Consider the following 19,382-nt stretch of genomic DNA (forward strand, 5'->3'; position numbering starts at 1 on the left):
GTTGAAACTGTAATTATGTTTTAATCTTCAACATAGAAATGCTATCAACATTTTACAGAAACAAGTTACAAATGATGGAGTCATCCATGATTCATCAAATTATATTTTGAAAGAGAAAGGCAAAGTACTTCAATCATATGTTTTCATTTCAGTCCCCTCCATCTCCACTAAATTAAGTTAATTGTAAGGATTTTTAATGTTAACAGTGTACAATTAACAGGTATACAGAAATACTCATGTGAAGGCCTAATTACAGAGGAGAAACTTCTAGATGCAAGTAAAGCCTTCACGTCCGGGAAAACTCCAGGGCTGGTGTATCAAAGGTATATCAAATATTTTTCAATGTACTCAAAGGTCCGTTATTAACATGCTTTTTACTAGTATTATTTTATTTTTACTAGAAATTTTTTGTTTGAATGTATTTAGCTAAGGTGTATGTAAATGTACGACTTCAACTGTATATACACATACTAATCAAGAGGAATGGGAACCAGGTGTGCGTAATGAGACAAGACAGTCCGGGTTGGCAGTAATGTATCCAGTTCAGTGACACCTAGAAGGCCGGTGACGTAGACCTCTGGAGCTGGTGAACGGAATGAGCAGCAGTACCAGGGGATCCATGACACTTTGCATGCTAGGAATATGGGACCAAGTACTACACTTCTGACTCATTTTCATTTACAATAAGTGAATTTGTCCAAATACTTATGACACTTTCAAATGGGGGTGCTTTCATTTCTAAATGGTAAAAAAAGATAGTGTTTTAAAAAGCCCTCAAATAAAATGTGACATTTCCTACTGTCGCCAGATTTAAAAACATTTGATCTCAAATCCAAAATGCTGGAGTATAGAGCCAAGTTAAATGTTTTAGCTTCACTGTCGAAGTAAATACATAGGTGAATATAACTGCAAGACCAAAGTATGTGCAAGTGGCTTGTCAATAAGGCAAACTCCCATGGTACACATTAATTAGGCATGGCCCGAGTAGTCGGACAAAGCGAGTTTTGTAACGGATATTGGCATTTTCTGGATATGATTATGATCAAGTTTTTTTTGTAATTATCCGTTATAGAAAAAGAAAGTGGGTGCCAGCACTCATCTTTCTAATGTCAGTCAATCATGTGCAAGGTTCTACGTGGTCTAAATAACTCAACTGGCTGTTTGTAAAGAGAAGGGCAGGCTGTACGTTAATCCTGCTGCGTTGATTGGATAGATTTAAGCTGTATTTCTCCTGTCCGCTCGCTTCATAATTTCACTTGATCCGTTTTCCTCGCATGTTTTCGGTCTGATCATTTAGATTGCTACTGTGATAAATCACATGTCGAGGACTGTTGCTGTCAAGCTATCGATGTGCATACTATCTAGCAAGTGGGGAAAGGTTAGGGGAAAAATATTAAAACGCTGATGTGTATTCTGACTGAGTGACAGCAAACTTGCACTGCACCACTGCACCACTCGGGAGCCCTTGCAAGTTGCAGGTTCCTTCTCGACAATGCAATAAGTCATAATAAAATATCAGAATATAAAAATAAAATAAATGGCTCAGTAGAATATTTTTTTTAGCATAAGTATAATACAGGGAAGAACAATATTTGTCTTACCTTTCACCCAAGCTCTTACCGTTCTCCAGAGGCAAAAACAGGTTTAAAAGTGTTTTTCTTCTCTGGTTAGTCTCACTTTCCCCCACGAAGACTTCTCCACTCCTCTGACAGTGCAGGGCTCTGATCCTGGGCTTCTGCTCCAGCCCTCTAGGATATTTCTGGAGGCTTCACGTGATATCCACGGTGTGGTGGGCCAACTTTTCCTCTCCCCCTTCATAGCTCAGATTGCTCATGAGCAGGAGCTGGCCTAGTTTTTTTTTTTGCAGAGGGACAGATATCGCTGAACAACAAAACAAATAGCTGGAACTCTTTGGAGAAATAGCAAGGAATCCCAAAATTCAGGAAATGTGTCAATCATACAATTCATAAATATTAAAATAAAGTGATATTGACTATGTTCAATGGAAACTGTGAGTAGTCCAGAGTACAGTGTTTAGGCTTGTAATCTTCCTGTGCTAGGTCAGACTCTTTCTGCGTCTGGGTCAGGTTTTATTGTGGTGAGTTGTTTCTTATGTTAAGTGGTCTGGTATTGTGTTAAAATCACTGCAATGCAAAGAGGTGTTCATTAAATGCATGAAAAAAAAGAGTCAAGTTGATCAACAAGGTCAGCTTCTTTCCGTTGTGTTGGCAGCTCAATCTGTGTCATGTGTTTGTTTACTTCTGAACCCAGTACACTTTACGTTCCTTTTCTGTTTGTGGGCAAATTCACAGATACCCACAGGCTGGAATCGAGAATACCAGCCACTAGAGTTACAGTTATGCTGTCAGTGAATTTTTGAATACCCTGTTGAGTGTAGAGCTTAGGGGTTTGTTTTGTACTCAGCTAATCGTTTGTTGTCGTGGAGAACAAGCAATAAAAAGTATGCTGCAGAAAGCCTGGTGTCAGCAAAAAACAATTTTTTTTGTTTTACCTACTGAATCAAAGTGTGAACATTTGTGTGCCTATTATTATATTTTTTTTTTTGTAGATAACATCAAAATAGAAAACAACATACTTGTCCAAGTAGATCTTGGATTGAAAGTTAGCTTAACCGCTAGGCTTAACCGCTAGGCTCAACCGCTAGGGGGGAAATTTTAAGCTTTAACCGATAGTTATCGGTTTGAACCCTTAGCTGCTGCCTGTGGGAAAATCTGCAGGGAGTAATCTGGCAGCCAAAAGGTTACCAGCTACAATATCCCTGCATACTACCTGCTGATGTTGTGCCCTTGAGCAAGACACTTTATCCGTAAGTGCCCATGAGCTGCTCCCAGCCTGAGTTGTGTGTCAGGTTGGTCACTGTGACCATGGTCGCGAGGCTAACGTTAGCTACCTAGTAAACGTTATCACAGACAGCAATATTAGCACATAAAATACACTATATATATAGTACAGTGCATTCAGAACCCTTCTCTTTTTTCACATTTTGTTACGTTACAGCCTCATACTAAAATTAAATAAACATTATCATCATCAATATATACACAAAACCCCACAATGACAAAACAGAAATACAGAAATACCTATTCAGACCTACTCAGACCGTTGCTATTAGACTCGAAATTGATAATCCTTGAGATGTTTCTACAACTTGATTGGAGTCCACCTATCATAAATTCAATTGATTGGACATGATTTGGAAAGGCACACACCTGTCTATATGAGGTTCGACAGTTGACAGTGCATGTCAGAGCAAACACCAAGCCAATGAGGCCAAAGGAATTGTCCGTAGAGCTCTGAGACAGGATTGCGTCAAGGTACAGATCTGGGGAAGGGTACCAAAACATTTGTGCAGCGTTGAAGGTCCCTAAGGACAAAGTGGCCTCCGTCATTCTTAAATGGAAGAAGTTTGGAACCACCAAGACTCTTCCTAAAGCTGGCCGCCTGGCCAAACTGAGCAACTGGGGGAGAAGGGCCTTGGTCAGATAGGTGACCAAGAACATGGTGGTCTCTCTTACAGATCTCCAGAGTTCCTCTGTGGAGATGGGAGAACCTTCCAGAAGGACAACCATCTCTGCAGCACTCCACCAATCAGGCCCTTATGGTCGAGTGGCTAGACAGAAGCCAGTCCTCAGTAAAATGCACATGACAGCCCTCTTGGAGTTTGCCAAAAGACACAAAAAGACACACCTTCTCCCCCGGTTGGACTCTCAGACCATGACAAACAAGATTTTCTGGTCTGTTGAAACCAAGATTGAACTCTTTGGCCTGAATGACAAGCTTCATGTCCGGAGGAAACCTGGCACCCTTCCTACGGTGAAGCATGGTGGTGGCGGCATTTTGCTGTGGAGAATTTTTTCAGCAGCAGGGACTGGGAGACTAGTCAGGATTGAGGGAAAGATTAACGGAGCAAAGTACAGAGAGATCCTTTCATGAAAACCTGCCCCAGAGCGCTCAGGACCTCAGACTGGGGTGAAGGTTCACCTTCCAACAGGACAACAACCCTAAGCACGCAGCCAAGACAACACAGGAGTGGCTTCGGTATAAGTATCTGAATATCCTTGAGTGGCCCAGCAGGAGCCTGACTTGAACCCGATCAAACATCTCTGGAGAGACCTGAAAATAGCTATGCAGTGATGCTCCCCATCCAACCTGACAGAGCTTGAGAGGATCTGCAGAGACGAATTTGAGAAACTCCCCAAATACAGGTGTGCCAAGCTTGTACTGTCATACTCAAGAAGACTCAAGGCTGTAATCGCTGCCGAATGTGATTCAACAAAGTACAGAGTTAAGGGTCTGAATACTTATGTAAATGTTATATTTCAGTTTTTTATTTGTATAAAGTTGCAAAAATTTTGAAAAAACAGTTTTTACTTGCTTTTTTGGGGTATTGTGTGTAGGTTGATGAGGAACTTTTTTTTTTAAATCAATTTTAGAATAAGGCTGTAACCTAACAAAATGTGAAAAAAGTCAATGGGTCTGAATACTTTTCTGAAGGCACTCCATACAAAAGTACAGTATGTGGACACCACTTCAAATTACTGGATTTGGCTATTTCAGCCACACCCGTTGCTGACAGGTGGATAAAATCTAGCACATAGCCATGCAATCTCCATAGACAAACATTGGCAGTAGAATGGCCTTGCTGAAGAGCTCACTGACTTTCAACATAGCACCATCGTAGGATACTACCTTTCCAGCAAGTAAGTTCGTCAAATTTCTGCCCTGCTAGAGCTGCACCGGTCAACTGTGAGTGCTGTTATTTTGAAGTGGAATCATCTAGTAACAACGGCTCAGCTGCAAAGTGGTAGGCCACACAAGCTCACAGATCAAGACCGTCGAGTGCTGAAGCACGTAGCAACACTCACTACCGAGTTCCAAACTGCCTCTGGAAGCAACATCAGCACAATAGCTGTTCTTCGGGAGCTTAATGAAATGGGTTTCCATGGCCGAGCAGCAGCACACAAGCCTAAGATCACCATGCACAATGCCAAATGTCGACTGGAGTGGTGTAAAGCTCACCACCATAGGACTCTGGAGCAGTGGAAATGTGTTATCTGGAGTGATGAATCACGCTTCACCATCTGGCAGTCCCCTGGATGAATCTGGTTATGGCAGGTGCAAGTAGAATGCTACCTGCCCTATGCATAGTGCCAACTATAAAGTTTGGTGGAGGAGAAAAGATGGTCTGGGGCAGTTTTTCCTCACTTGGGCTAGGCCCCTTAGTTCCAGTGAGGGGAAATCTTAACGCTACCGCATACAATGACATTCTGGAAGATTCCTTGCTTCCAACTTTGTGGCAACAGTTTTGGGAAGGCCCTTTGGTCTTTCAGCATGACAATTCACCCGTGCACAAAACGAGATCCATACAGAAATGGTTTGTCGAGATCAGTGAGGAAGAACTTGACTGGCCTGCACAGAGCCTTAACCTCAACCCCATCAAACACCTTTGGGATGAAGTGGAATAGCTAGCTAGCTAACGGCTGTTAACTGACGCTCAAGCTAACATTAGCTAGCTACCTAATTATGATAGGACAACCAATTTAACCTGAATGACCATCAAGTTCATAATTCGTAACGTTTGTTACTTACCATTTTCACGGTTTTCAGTCTGCCAAAACACTGTTAGTGTGTGGAATAGCGTTAGCCGTTTTCCCCTAAGTCACACTAGAAGACTTGGAAGTTGCCATGTCTTGACACTTGCTCACGTTCTAGTGTACTTCACACACTTGTGGGTGGAGAAATAACCCACTGGCTGGGTCAAAAATCCATAATGTGTTGTGTCGTGGCTTTGCTGGCATGCATCTAAAAAAAAATTGGTTAAGTTTGCCCCACCCAGATTGACATGCTAAAATCAACACTGCCATAACCTAACCTTAATAACCCAGCACCAACAACCCAACCCTGTTGTTTTTACAGAAAACAATCCAAATATAGTTTGATTGAGGGCCTCAATCTGTATTTTTGCCCTGTGACTGATTGCTTCTAGAACGGGAGAAGTAAAAACTTGATCAAGATGAGCTAGCTACTACTCGTATAAAGCAATGAAAGATCTTATTGTTAAAAAGAATGATTGTATGAGCTACATTTGGGAATACATGCATTTGCTTATGTTGGGTACTAACTTCTAACTTATATAAATATCAGTATTCATGTTGCCATATTAGAACTGGGTGTATGCAAATCTACTGAGTGAGAAAGGGGAGTGCAGAAAGTTTACATTCTGTCAGAACATGTCATGGTTAAATCTCATGTATCCTATGGAGAAGGGCAACGGTCTGGTTTCAGTCACTGATATGGTAGGACAGCCGTGAGTTAAGGAGGAGTGAGGAATGTGGGCCGAGGTCTGGTCAGATATTGTGAGGAGGAATAGTCTTAAGACAGTCTCCTGAGGGGGAAAAGGTGTTGTTGTACCCTCTTCACAACTGCCTTGGTGTGTTTTAACCATGATAGTTTGCTGGTGATGTGGACACCAATGAACTTGAAACTCTCGACCCACTCCACTACAGCTCCGTCTAATGTTAATGGGGACCTGTTCGGCCCACCTTTTTCTGTAGTCCACGATCAGCTCCTTTGTCTTGCTCACATTGAGGGAGAGGTTGTTGTCCTGGCACCACACTGCCAGGTCTCTGACATCCTCCCTGTAGACTGTCTCATTGTTGTCGGTGATCCGGCCTACCACTGTTGTGTTGTCAGCAAACTTAATGATAGTGTTGGAGTTGTGTTTGGTCACACAGTCGTGGGTGAACTGGGAGTACAGGAGGGGACTAAGCACGCACCCCTGAGGAGCCCCAGTGTTGAGAATCAGAGTGGCAGGCGTGTTGTTGCCTACCCTTACCACCTGGGGGCGGCCCGTCAGGAAGTCCAAGATCCAGTTGAAGAGGGAGGTGTTTAGTCCCAGGGTCCTTAGCTTAGTGATGAGCATTGTGGGCGCTATGTTTTTGAACACTGAGCTGTAATCAATGAACAGCATTCTCACATCCTTTTGTCCAGGTGGGAAAGTGTGGAGTGCGATTGAGATTGCGTCATCTGTGGATCTGTTGGAGCGGTATGCGAATTGGAGTGGGTCTAGGGTATCCGGGATGATGCTGTTGTGGGCCATGACCAGCCTTTCAAAGCACGTCATGGCTACCGACATGAGTGCTACGGAGCGATAATCATTTAGGCAGGTTACCTTAGTGTTCTTGGGCACAGGGACTATGGTGGTCTGCTTAAAACATGTTGGTATTAAAGACTCGGACAGGGAGAGGTTGAAAATATCAGTGAAGACACTTGCCGGTTGGTCAGCGCATGCTCGCAGTACACATCCTGGTAATCCGTCTGGCCCTGCGGCCTTGTGAATGTTGACCTGTTTAAAAGTCTTACTCATATCGGCTGCGTAGGGCGTGATCACCCAGTTGTCCGGAAACAGCTGGTGCTCTCATGCATGTTTCAGTGTAATTTGCCATAGTTTAGTTCTTCTGGTAGGCTCGTGTCACTGGGCATCTATCGGCTGTGCTTCCCTTTGAAGTTTGTAATGGTTTGTAAGCCCTGCCACATCCAATGAGCGTCAGAGCCTTTATAGTACGACTTGATCTTAGTCCTGTATTGACACTTTGCCTGTTTGATGGTTCGTCGGAGGGCATAGTGGGATTTCTTATAAGCTTCTGGGTTAGAGTCCCGCTCCTTGAAAGCAGCAGCTCTAGCCTTTAGCTCAGTGCGGATGTTGCCTGTAATCCATGGTTTCTGGTTGGGGTATGTACGTATGGTCACTGTGGGGAAGACGTCTTCGATGCACTTATTGATGAAGCCAATGACTGTTGTGGTGTACTCCTGAATGCCATCGGAGGAATCCCGGAACATATTCCAATCTGTGCTGCAAAACAGTCCTGTAGCTTAGCATCTGGTGGTCCAGAGTTCTTTTCACTCTGGTTGCACATTTAACATGCTGATAGAAATTTGGTAAGACGGATTTAAGTTTCCCTGCATTAAAGACCTTGACTACTAGGAACACTGCCTCTGGGTGAGCGTTTTCCTGTTTGTTTATGGCGGAATACAGCTCATTCAATGCGGTCTTTGTGCCAGCCTCAGTCTATGGTGGTATGTAAACAGCTATGAAAAATACAGATAAACTCTCTTGGTAGGTAGTGTGGTTTACAGCTTAACATGAGATACTCTACCTCAGGCGAGCAATACCTCGAGACTTCCTTAGATATCGTGCACCATCTGTTATTTACAAAATACATAGTCTGCTGTCCCTTGTCTTACCAGACACCGCTGTTCTATCCTGCCGGTGCAGCGTATAACCATCCAGCTGTATGTTGACAATGTCGTCGTTTAACCACGACTCTGTGAAGTATAAGATATTACAGTTTTGAATGTTCCGTTGGTAGTTTAGTCTTTGAGGTCATCAATTTTATTTTCCTAAGATTGCACGTATGCTAGAAGAATGGAAGGAAGTGGGGGTTTATTCGATCGCCTACAAATTCTCAGAAGGCATTCTGCCCTTTGGCCCCTATTTCTCCGCCTTCGCTTCACGCAATTGACGGTGATCTGGGCCTGTTCCCGGGGAAGGAGTATATCGTTCACGTCGGGCTCGTTAAAGGGAAAAAAAGGATTCTGCCAGTCCGTGGTGAGTAATCGCAGTTCTGATGTCCTGTTGTTCTTTTCGGTCATAAGAGACGGTAACGACAACATTATGTACAAATGAAACGATTAAAAGAACACAATTGGTTGGGAATACGTAAAACGTCAGCCTTGCTCTCCGTCCTAAAGACAGTTATGCCATGCTCCACGTTTGATCCAACATCCCTAAACAAATTGATGTTTATAATGTGTTATTGTCTACTTGATATACAGTAGGGTCTCGTTAGTCTGTTTAGACACAGAGATACTTAGCTCATAATGTGTAGAGAACTGTTCCTTGATGGATAGGCTGTTGTACAACACACAGAGCTATTTTCCTATATTCAGGACATTTAGAATGTCAACACATTACAGAGTAGCCTAGTGGGATTATTCACAAAATTATCTGGTGATCAGGTAATGAAATGTCATGACAAAGACATTTTAGTTTCCATTTTTCATCTGAAATATTAAATGATTTATAGTCCTAGGTCTATGTTGTTGTTTGGGAAAGTTATGGGTCCTACAGTAGGTCTATGTTGTTGTTAGGTGAAGTTATGGGTCCTACAGCAGGTCAATCAATCAAATGTATTTATAAAGCCTTTTTTACATCAGCTGATGTCACAAAGTGCTATACAGAAACCCAGCCTAAAACCCCAAACAGCAAGCAATGCAGATGTAGAAGCACGATGGCTAGGAAAAACTCCCTAGAAAGGCAGGAACCTAGGAATAAACCTAGAGAGGAACTAGGCTCTGATGGGTGGCCAGTCCTCTTCTGGCTGTGCCAGGTTGAGATTATAACAGTGCATGGCCAAGATGTTCAAACGTTCATAGATGACCAGCAGGGTCAAATAATAATAATAATATCACAGTGGTTGTAGAGGGTGCAACAGGTCAGCACCTCAGGAGTAAATGTCAGTTGGCTTTTCATTGCCGAGCATTCAGAGTTAGAGACAGCAGGTGCGGTAGATTGAGAGAGTCGAAAACAGCAGGTAACAAGGTAGCACGTCCGGTGAACAGGTCAGGGTTCCATAGCCGCAGGCAGAACAGTTGAAACTGGAGCAGTAGCACGACCGGTTGGACTGGGGACAGCAAGGAGAGGACAGGTAGGTCTATCAGGACAGGTAGGTCTATGTTATTGTTAGGTGAAGTTATGGATCTTACAGTAGGTCTGTGTTGTTGTTAGGTGGAGTTATGGGTCTTACAGAAGGTCTAGGGTATTGTTAGGTGAAGTTATGGATCCTACAGTAGGTCTATGCTGTTAGGTGAAGTAATGGGTCCTACAGCAGGTCTATGTTATTGTTAGGTAAAGTTATGGGCCAATTGTCAGGTTGATGGACAAGCTAGCCAAAGAGCATTTAACTTGTTGAGGTATAAAGCAGTTGATTTGCAGCAATAACACAAACATTATATTAAGCAAGAGATTCAAACAAGCCTTACAGATATAATCCAAAAGTAGTGTGAAATGCACTTATAAGCAACCTGGAAATGGAGGGTATATTTGCTGTCAGCCCATGAGAACTCCCCTGAGTTTTCCCCCACGGTGGTGAGCTAGTGAATAGACACAGAGCTGAATGTGAGTTTCCTTGAGTAGCACTCCTGATCTTGCGTTGTAATATTCAGAATACATTGTGGGGAAAAAAATCTTCACTCACCATTTTTGCTCCATGCAGATATACTACATCCATAACTAGTGGTATCCTCATTAGCAGATATACTACATCCATAACTAGTGGTTTCCTCATTAGCAGATATACTACATCCATAACTAGCGGTTTCAGCATTAGCATGGAGGAGTTTCTACAACCAAATTGTATGTGCATCGCCCTCCTGCCGCAATTTTAGCAAACACAGAAAGGGGCCTATATTGGACACCAAAAGTCATCTGGCACACTGACTAGAGTTTCAACAACACAAATAACTTATTTCTAGCCTACAATCATCAATGTTACTACTGTGAAAACAAGACAATTGTCATATAATTTAACAGACGTCAATTGTTGTACAACTTCATGACTATGCTCTGTGCATAACCTTTTACCTCAAATAAACAGTGGATTTCTGCTGTTGTGGGCCTTTAATCTTATGGCTGCGATCCCGTTACAACAGCCAGTGAAAGTACAGGGCACCAAATTCAAACAACAGAAATCTCATAATTAAAATTCCTCAAACATACAAGTATCTTATACCATTTTAAAGGTAATCTTGTTGTTAATCCCACCACAGTGTCCGATTTCAAAAAGGCTTTACAGCAAAAGCACCACAAACGATTATGTTAGGTCACCGCCAAATCACAGAAAAACACAGCCATTTTTCCAGCCAAAGACAGGAGTCACAAAAAGCAGAAATAGAGATAAAATTAATCATTAATCGTTATGCGCGTTATGTTCAGTAGTTCCAAAAACATCCGGTGATTTTGCAGAGAGCCACATCAATTTACAGAAATAGTCATTATAAATGTTGATGAAAATACAAGTGTTATACATGGAAATATAGATAAACTTCTCCTTAATGCAACCGCTCTGTCAGATTTCAAAAAAGCTTTACGGAAAAAGCAAACGATGCAATAATCTGAGTACGGTGCTCAGAGACCCATCAAGCCAAAAAGATATCCGCCATATTGTGGAGTCAACAAAGTTAGAAATAGCATTATAAATATTCACTTACCTTTTGATGATCTTCATCAGAATGCACTCCCAGGAATCCCAGTTCCACGATAAATGTTTGATTTGTTTGATAATGTCCATCATTTATGTCCAAATAGCTACTTTTGTTAGCGCGTTTGGTAAACAAATCAAAACTCACGAAGCGCGTTCACTAGTTGCAGCCGAAATGTCAAAAAGTGATATTACCGTTGTAAGAAACATGTCAAAGGATGTATAGAATCAATCTTTAGGATGTTTTTAACATGAATGTTCAATAATGTTCCAACCGGAGAATTGCTTTGTCTTCAGAAAAAGCCAATGGAACGGGAGCTACCTCTCATGTGAAAGTGCGTGACCTGCTCCTGGCACTCTGCCAGACCTCTGACTCAATCCCCTCTCATTCAGCCCCTCTTTACAGTAGAAGCCTCAAACAAGTTTCTAAAGACGGTTGACATCTAGTGGAAGCCTTAGGAAGTGCAACATGACCAATATACCACTGTTTATTCAGTAGGGGCTGAGTTGAAAATCGACCAACCTCAGATTTCTCAGGTTTTTGCCTGCCATATGAGTTATGTTATACTCAAAGACAACCTTCAAACAGTTTTAGAAACTTCAGAGTGTTTTTTATCCAAATATACGAATAATATGCATATATTAGCAACTGGGACTGAGGAGCAGGCAGTTTACTCTGGGCACCTCTGGGCACCTTATTCATCCAAGCTACTCAATACTGCCCACAGCCATAAGAAGTTTTAACCATCTGTCTGACATTTTCGTTCACACAGGAGAGAGATGTGAATATCGTGGATCCTCTGGGGAGCCTCAACAACATCATGATGCTGATGAGGCAGAGAAGAGTCTCTCCACATGGACACCTCAAGAAACCCCATCAGAGACCCACAGGGAAGAAACCTCACTGCTGCTCTGATTGTGGGAAACGTTGCAAATCTTCATCAGAACTTAAAAATCACCAGCGAGTACACACAGGAGAGAAATCTTATAGCTGTGATTAATGTGGGAAGATTTTTACTACATTTAACAATCTGGCTATACACCAGAGAACACACACAGGAGAGAAATCGTATAGCTGTGATCAATGTGGGAAGATTTTTACTACATTTAACAATCTGACTATACACCAGAGAACACACACAGGAGAGAAATCGTATAGCTGTGATCAATGTGGGAAGATTTTTACTACATTTAACAATCTGACTATACACCAGAGAACACACACAGGAGAGAAATCTTATAGCTGTGATCAATGTGGAAAGAGTTTTACTCAGTCAGACTCCCTGAAATCACACCGGAGACTACACACAGGAGAGAAATCTTATAGCTGTGATCAATGTGGGAAGAGTTTTACTACATCTAGCTATCTGACAGTACACCAGAGAACACACACAGGCGAAAAATCTCGTAGCTGTGATCAATGTGGGAAGAGTTTTACTACATCTAGCCATCTGACTAGACACCAGCGAGTACACACAGGAGAGAAACCTTATAGCTGTAGTCAATGTGGGAGGAGTTTTACTCAGCTAAACAGCCTGAAAGAACACCAGAGAACAAACACAGGAGAGAAATCTCCTAGCTGTGATCAATGTGGGAAGAGATACTCTGGTAAAAGATCTCCGATCAAGCATCAGAAAAAACATACATGAAGGAGTTGAATTTGAAAATTCATGATATCAATGAAATAATGTCTCAATATAGAATGTTTTAACATTGTAGTAGGAGTATTTTAATGATGTCACATTGTAGAACCCTAAACGTTTGCCCCCTGTTCTATTGATTTCAGCATGATAAGTATATTAGACTCTGGGAAAATCCAGGCTCTGAATTGAAAGATTATTATTTAACAAACAGTGACTAACAAAATAAGAGCTGTGTTACACTTACCATGTTGGTGACCCACTTGAATCAAAATGCAACACTTCAAAATGTAGCGAGCTGTTTTCTACAAATTGAAAAGGTGCTTGTTTAAAAAAATACAAGTAATATGATAATTATTGCAGATGTTTGTGTATGTAGTACATTGCAAATTGTCTTTATTTCACTACTGAAGAAGCATGACTCAAATCACCTCATATTTCAAACATTCAGCCTGACAAAAGATACATGTTTTATGATTCCATGCCTCACTATTAAATGTATTATTGCCAATACATATTAACAAAGGGGTGGAAAGTTACTACGGATATTAGGGGTTGGTTGCTGATTGTCTCAAGGGTGTGTAGTCAACAAGTTTTGTGTTTTGCATTTAGCCAGTGCGTTGCCATTGATCACAATTTATTTTGACTGAACGTTTTTCGGTATTGGAGATGAGTTTTGTTTGGGCTCATTCCAAGGGGACGAGAGTTCTAGAAGCTAGGGGGGGGGGAAATATAGGATATATTTGTTGTCTTAAGGGGGAAGGTGTTACAGGCTTACTGTTTTTCCATTTATGTTTTGAGGTTTGGACTTGAGCACGTAGGGCGCACTGATTGGTGTCACCTCGTTAGTCAGTATGTGTTACACCTGTGCTGGCTTGTACATCTCGTTAGTGGGACGGTGTTTCACCTGAGCTGGTCCAGGTTATATTTAAGAGTGTCAGGCCCAGTGCTCCAGTTGTCTTGATAGATGTGGAGAGTCAACACCTTTAGTTGCTCCACTTTTTGGTTTACTTGTTGTCTTTAAGTTTGTTGTGGATTTTTCTTTTGTTTGCCTCTTCTTGGGCAGATTTAGTGGGTCTCATGGTGGGTGTCTTTTAGGTCCCAGTTGTTACTAGTCAACTTTCAGTGGACACCCCCATAGTGTCTTTCAGAACCCCTCCTAAAACCCCACCTGTTTAGTTGTGGTTGTTGTTAGTGACTCTTTGTTAGTTCCCTCTTCTATTTAAGGGACTTTTCTGGTTTTCTTGCTGGGGAACGTAACAACAAACAATGTAGTAAAACAAGCTTATATTTTGGGTTGGATGTTGCATCCAATTCTTAGTATTTTAATCAATGGCATTTCCTTAGAATGCTCATTAGTCTTTCAGTTAATATTTTTTATCCTCTTATGTTTGTTGTGGTAAATATTTGTTTTATATGAATTTATAAGTTTCCTGTGAAGCCATTGTGTTGCATCATGTCTGAAATGTGCTGTATACATATAGCTTGATTTGATTTGAACATATTGCCAAACAAATGAACCTAATGACCAACCAATCAACATACTCTTGCTAAACCAATGAATAAATATGTGCAAAAGCAACACATCTGTGTCCATCTTAGTATGAAAAACAGTATAAAGTCAAAAATCTCCCACTATGTCAAAATAGTGCACGCTATGTACATTAAGTATCACTTTCCAACCAACCCAGTGCATTTGTTGAAAATGAATATCTTTGAATTCAACAATATGTTGAAGAATTAAACTACTGAGAACTGAAACAAACAGATCAATCACACTTTTCCAGCCTGCTGAAGGTGTGGTGGAGTGGTAAACATCACCCCCGGCTCTACCAGGGGCTTGAGGTGGTCTCCCACAGCTCTGCTTATGTCATGTTTTGTGGCCTTGCCGTTCCATTTCTTGACTGCCCCTGCAACACAGAAAGAAACACATGTAGTCATATTATATAAAACACTCAAAGTAATGGATATGGTGCATCTAGGGCCTCAGTTACTCCTGGCACCTAAATGTGACTTCTGTCATCCGATCACTCCAAGCTGCATTAGGTTCAGATCTACCAGGATGGGCCTTTGACATAGTCTGGATGCAGTCATGCCACCAAATATGCATAAGCAATGTAAAGAGATGGGGTGAATGAGTGGGGAAAAGTACATTTTACACAAATGACCTAAATAATATCAAAGAACAAATGTGTGTGTCTGAGGGGAAAATTACATTCATACAGGTGAAAGGGGTGAGAAATTACTCCAATATCAGTGGACAATTTCCCTTTTGCTGACGTGATGAACCACTAAGGGGACATAAATATTTACCATCTAAACGACATGTGACCTCTCACCTCTCTGGCTGTAGAAGTGTTCTTCCAAACCAGTCCCTCAACAGCTCTCTGACTGAGCTCCACCCTCACTGGGTCTTCAGAGGAGAGGAAGGCTGAGAAAGGATGGAAGGATGAATGGATCAGTCAGTCAATAAAGTGTATAGCTGCTGTCTATGCTGTCCGACAAAATCACTATTTTAGTAGTTCATTAAATAAGGCTTTGTGACTGCTGAATACCAACTATCAATCACTTAGATCATGTATTTTCAGGTAGAGATACATCCTTGGGACGTCCCTAGCCCATTGAAGTTGACATTTAAAATAGTTAAGGTTTAGGGTAGGGATGTCCCAAGGATTCCAGATAGCATTGACCATTGTGCATTATTCTGCCTCTTTTACATAACAGGTCTAAAAGAAACACAGACAAGACAAGTAGGTATGCAGTGCATTACGTTCATTGTAGTTTAAAAAATAGCATCTAATTATGCCAATCTGTATGTGGGGTTGTTTGAGAAGAATGTGATTGTCAGCCCTAACAATCCATTCTAGCACCTCATCAAGTTCTGAAAAAGGTTTCATTGATGACGTGTTCCTTCTATTCCAGGGCACAGCAGAGGAACTTCATCGATTTCACTCTATCAATACAAGCAGTGAACATCTGAAATTCACCCTCACCTTTGATGTGCATTAAACAAGTTATCTGGACATTTTTATTAAGAGGGAGGGGGGTGGCTTTAGCACAGACCTATACAGGAAGCCGACGGACAGGAATTTCCTGTTACGCGGAGACAGCTTCCACCCCAGCTCTCTGAGATACATTGGTATCGAACATGTTAAGACTCCCGGGGAGAGGGTCACGTAATGCAGCGAAGCTAGGAAGAAGCGTGACCGAGAGCTCCCAATAAATCTTTAACAACTTATCCTAAAACTTGATAAGTTCACCCATACTGATTACTACACTTTAGCCAAGTGTGTGGTGATATTCCTAGGGAAGTCAAGGGAAGCACTGAAACAGGCCAAGAAACGACAAAGAATGAACCTCTGACCATGGCCTCCTCAGAAACACAAGATGGCATCATGACATCTTAGGAAGAAGCTAGGCTAGCTCACGTCCTCAAAGCGATCAAAGAAGGCAATGACTCTCTCACAACACAATTTAGCTTGAAAACGGTTCAGCTGCTCCATCTCAGGACAGTTGGCTGAGTTCAGCTGCTCCATCTCAGCACAGTTGGCTGAGTTCAGCTGCTCCATCTCAGCACAGTTGGCTGAGTTCTGCTGCTCCATCTCAGCACAGTTGGCTGAGTTCAGCTGCTCCATCTCAGCACAGTTGGCTGAGTTCAGCTGCTCCATCTCAGCACAGTTGGCGGAGTTCTGCTGCTCCATCTCAGCACAGTTGGCTGAAATCAAAAACTCCAAGCTAGAGGGAATGGGGACAGAAGGACAAGCTAGAGGGAATGGGGACAGAAGGACACGCTAGAGGGAATGGGGACAGAAGGACAAGCTAGAGGGAATGGGGACAGAAGGACAAGCTAGAGGGAATGGGGACAGAAGGACAAGCTAGAGGGAATGGGTACAGAAGGACAAGCTAGAAGGAATGGGGACAGAAGGACAAGATAGAGGGAATGGGGACAGAAGGACAAGCTAGAAGGAATGGGGACAGAAGGACAAGCTAGAGGGAATGGGGACAGAACTACAGAAACTGTGCAAAAACAACGAATACCTGATGAATAAGGTCGACCATTTGGAAAACTACAGTAGGCGAAGCAACATTAGAATGATCGTCCTCCGCGAGGGCTGTGAGGGGACGGATCCCATTGATTTCTCTGCTGCCATTATCCCCTCCCTACTGGGCAAGGAACATTTAGCTGAACCTCTGGTTATCCAACGGGCACACAGGTCACTTGGCCCTCGTCCATCCCCTGATCAGAACACACAACCCTTCCTCGTTCGGTTCCTGAGGTACCAGGACAGAGAGAAAGTTCTCAGAACCGCGGCCAAACATTTCAAGGAGAAAGGAGTGATTCTACTCAACGGGGAGGCGATTACATTTTTTCCAGACATGAATCCCGTGATTGTCAAACGTAGGAAGGATTTCGACCAGGTAAAAAAATAACCTCCAAGAACCTTCCCTTTGAGCTGCTTCAACCTCCGACGATGAGAATCATCAATGGAGGACAGAGAAGATTCAAAACGCCCAAAGAAGTCACAACTTTTCTCTGCAGACTGCAGGCGACAGGCTCAGGACATGGTTGATTGGCTAGCGGACCAGGTTCATTTCCCTGCTAGCTGGGCTGTGTCCCACTACCCTGCATTATTACTGCTAGCTGGGCTGTGTCCCACTTCCCTGCCTTATTACTGCTAGCTGAGCTGTGTACCACTACCCTGCCTTATTACTGCAGAACTAGTAGGACTGCTTTGCTGGATTATACTATAGCTTACTGACAGATCAATGAGGTTAGATCCCAATAACCATGTAAACATAGCTTACTGGCAGATCAATGAGGTTAGATCCCAATACCCATGTAAACATAGCTTACTGACAGATCAATAAGGTAAGATTCCAATACCCATTATAATATAGCTTACTGGCAGATCAATGAGGTCAGATCTCAATACCCATGTAAACATAGCTTACTGGCAGATCAATGAGGTTAGATCTCAATACCCATGTAAACATAGCTTACTGACAGATCAATGAGGTTAGATCCCAGTACCCATGTAAACATTGTGTCTTTGGCCATTCATCATTAATGTGATGACTTTTGTTTTATCAAATTAAAAGAACAAGAAGGCCCACACACTGTTTACAAAAGCTTTGTTAAATAACAAGTTGTTGTTTGTGTCACACTGCTTTGCTTTATCTTGGCCAGGTCGCAGTTGTAAATGAGAACTTGTTCTCACACTGGCCTACCTGGTTAATAAATAAAGGTGATTTAAAAAATATATTTTTTATATATTTTTTAAAACATTGATAATGTCTACACTGTATTTCTGATCACTTTGATGTTATTTTAATGGACAAAAAGTGTGCTTTCTGTAAAAAACAAGGACATTTCTAAGTGACCCCAAACTTTTGAACGGTAGTATACATCTACATGATGTATTCTTACACCATGTAGGAGCAGTATAGATCTAGTCTGTTCATTATATACATCTACATGATGTATTGTTACACCATGTAGGAGCAGTATAGACCTAGTCTGTTCATTATATACATCTACATGATGTATTGTTACACCATGTAGTAGCAGTATAGACCTAGTCTGTTCATTATGTACATCTACATGATGTATTGTTACACCAACAAAAAAATGGGAAATTATATTATTTTATACTAATATAATTGCTCAGAGAAAGAGATATAGTTTAACATGTAATTCTCAAAAGGTAGGGGTCTGAATTATTGCCACCCATGTTTTCAATACTCCAGCACCCTCCCCTTGGGAAGATAATGACACTGAAATTTTTTATGAGGTTAGAGAACACATTGGGAGGGATCTTAGACCATTCCTCCAAACAGAATCTCGCCAGGTCCTTGATTTATTTTGTCTGCGCTTGTGGACTGCCCTGTTCAATTCAAACCACAGGTTTTCAATGGAGTTCAAGTCCGAAGACTGAGATGGCCATAGAAAAATGTGGATGTTGTGCCCAATTAACCATTTCTTTGTGGATGTTGATGTGTCTTGCTGGAAGATCCACTTATGGCCAGGTTTCAGCCTCCTAGCAGAGAGGAAACCAGGTTTTGGGCTAAAATATCCTGGTGGTGGGAAAAGTTTATTTATTTATTTTATTCATACATTTTTGCTCATTTTTATCAAGGGTATCAATAACTAGGTGCTTATTTTGATATATAGTTAGTTTACTGAGTCAGATATACAGATGTGGAGTAGATATAGAGTTTGTTTTAAACTCTCATAAAAAATCTGAACTAATCAAAACAACACTTGTTGCTCTTTGTACGTGTTGATATAATATTCTTATTTAATGGAGAGGAAAAAAACGTTTCCTTAAACTGCTTTATAATATTATAAAAAAATAGTTTTCCCTCCTCAACTGCGTTTACTCACTCCAGACAGCAGATGGCGATATGTGTCTTTCGGGCGATGTTTCTAGTGTGACGTATAATCTAGTGGACGGAACGCTTC

This window comes from Salvelinus fontinalis, chromosome 27, assembly GCF_029448725.1.
Source record: "Salvelinus fontinalis isolate EN_2023a chromosome 27, ASM2944872v1, whole genome shotgun sequence".
Lineage (NCBI taxonomy): Eukaryota > Metazoa > Chordata > Actinopteri > Salmoniformes > Salmonidae > Salvelinus > Salvelinus fontinalis.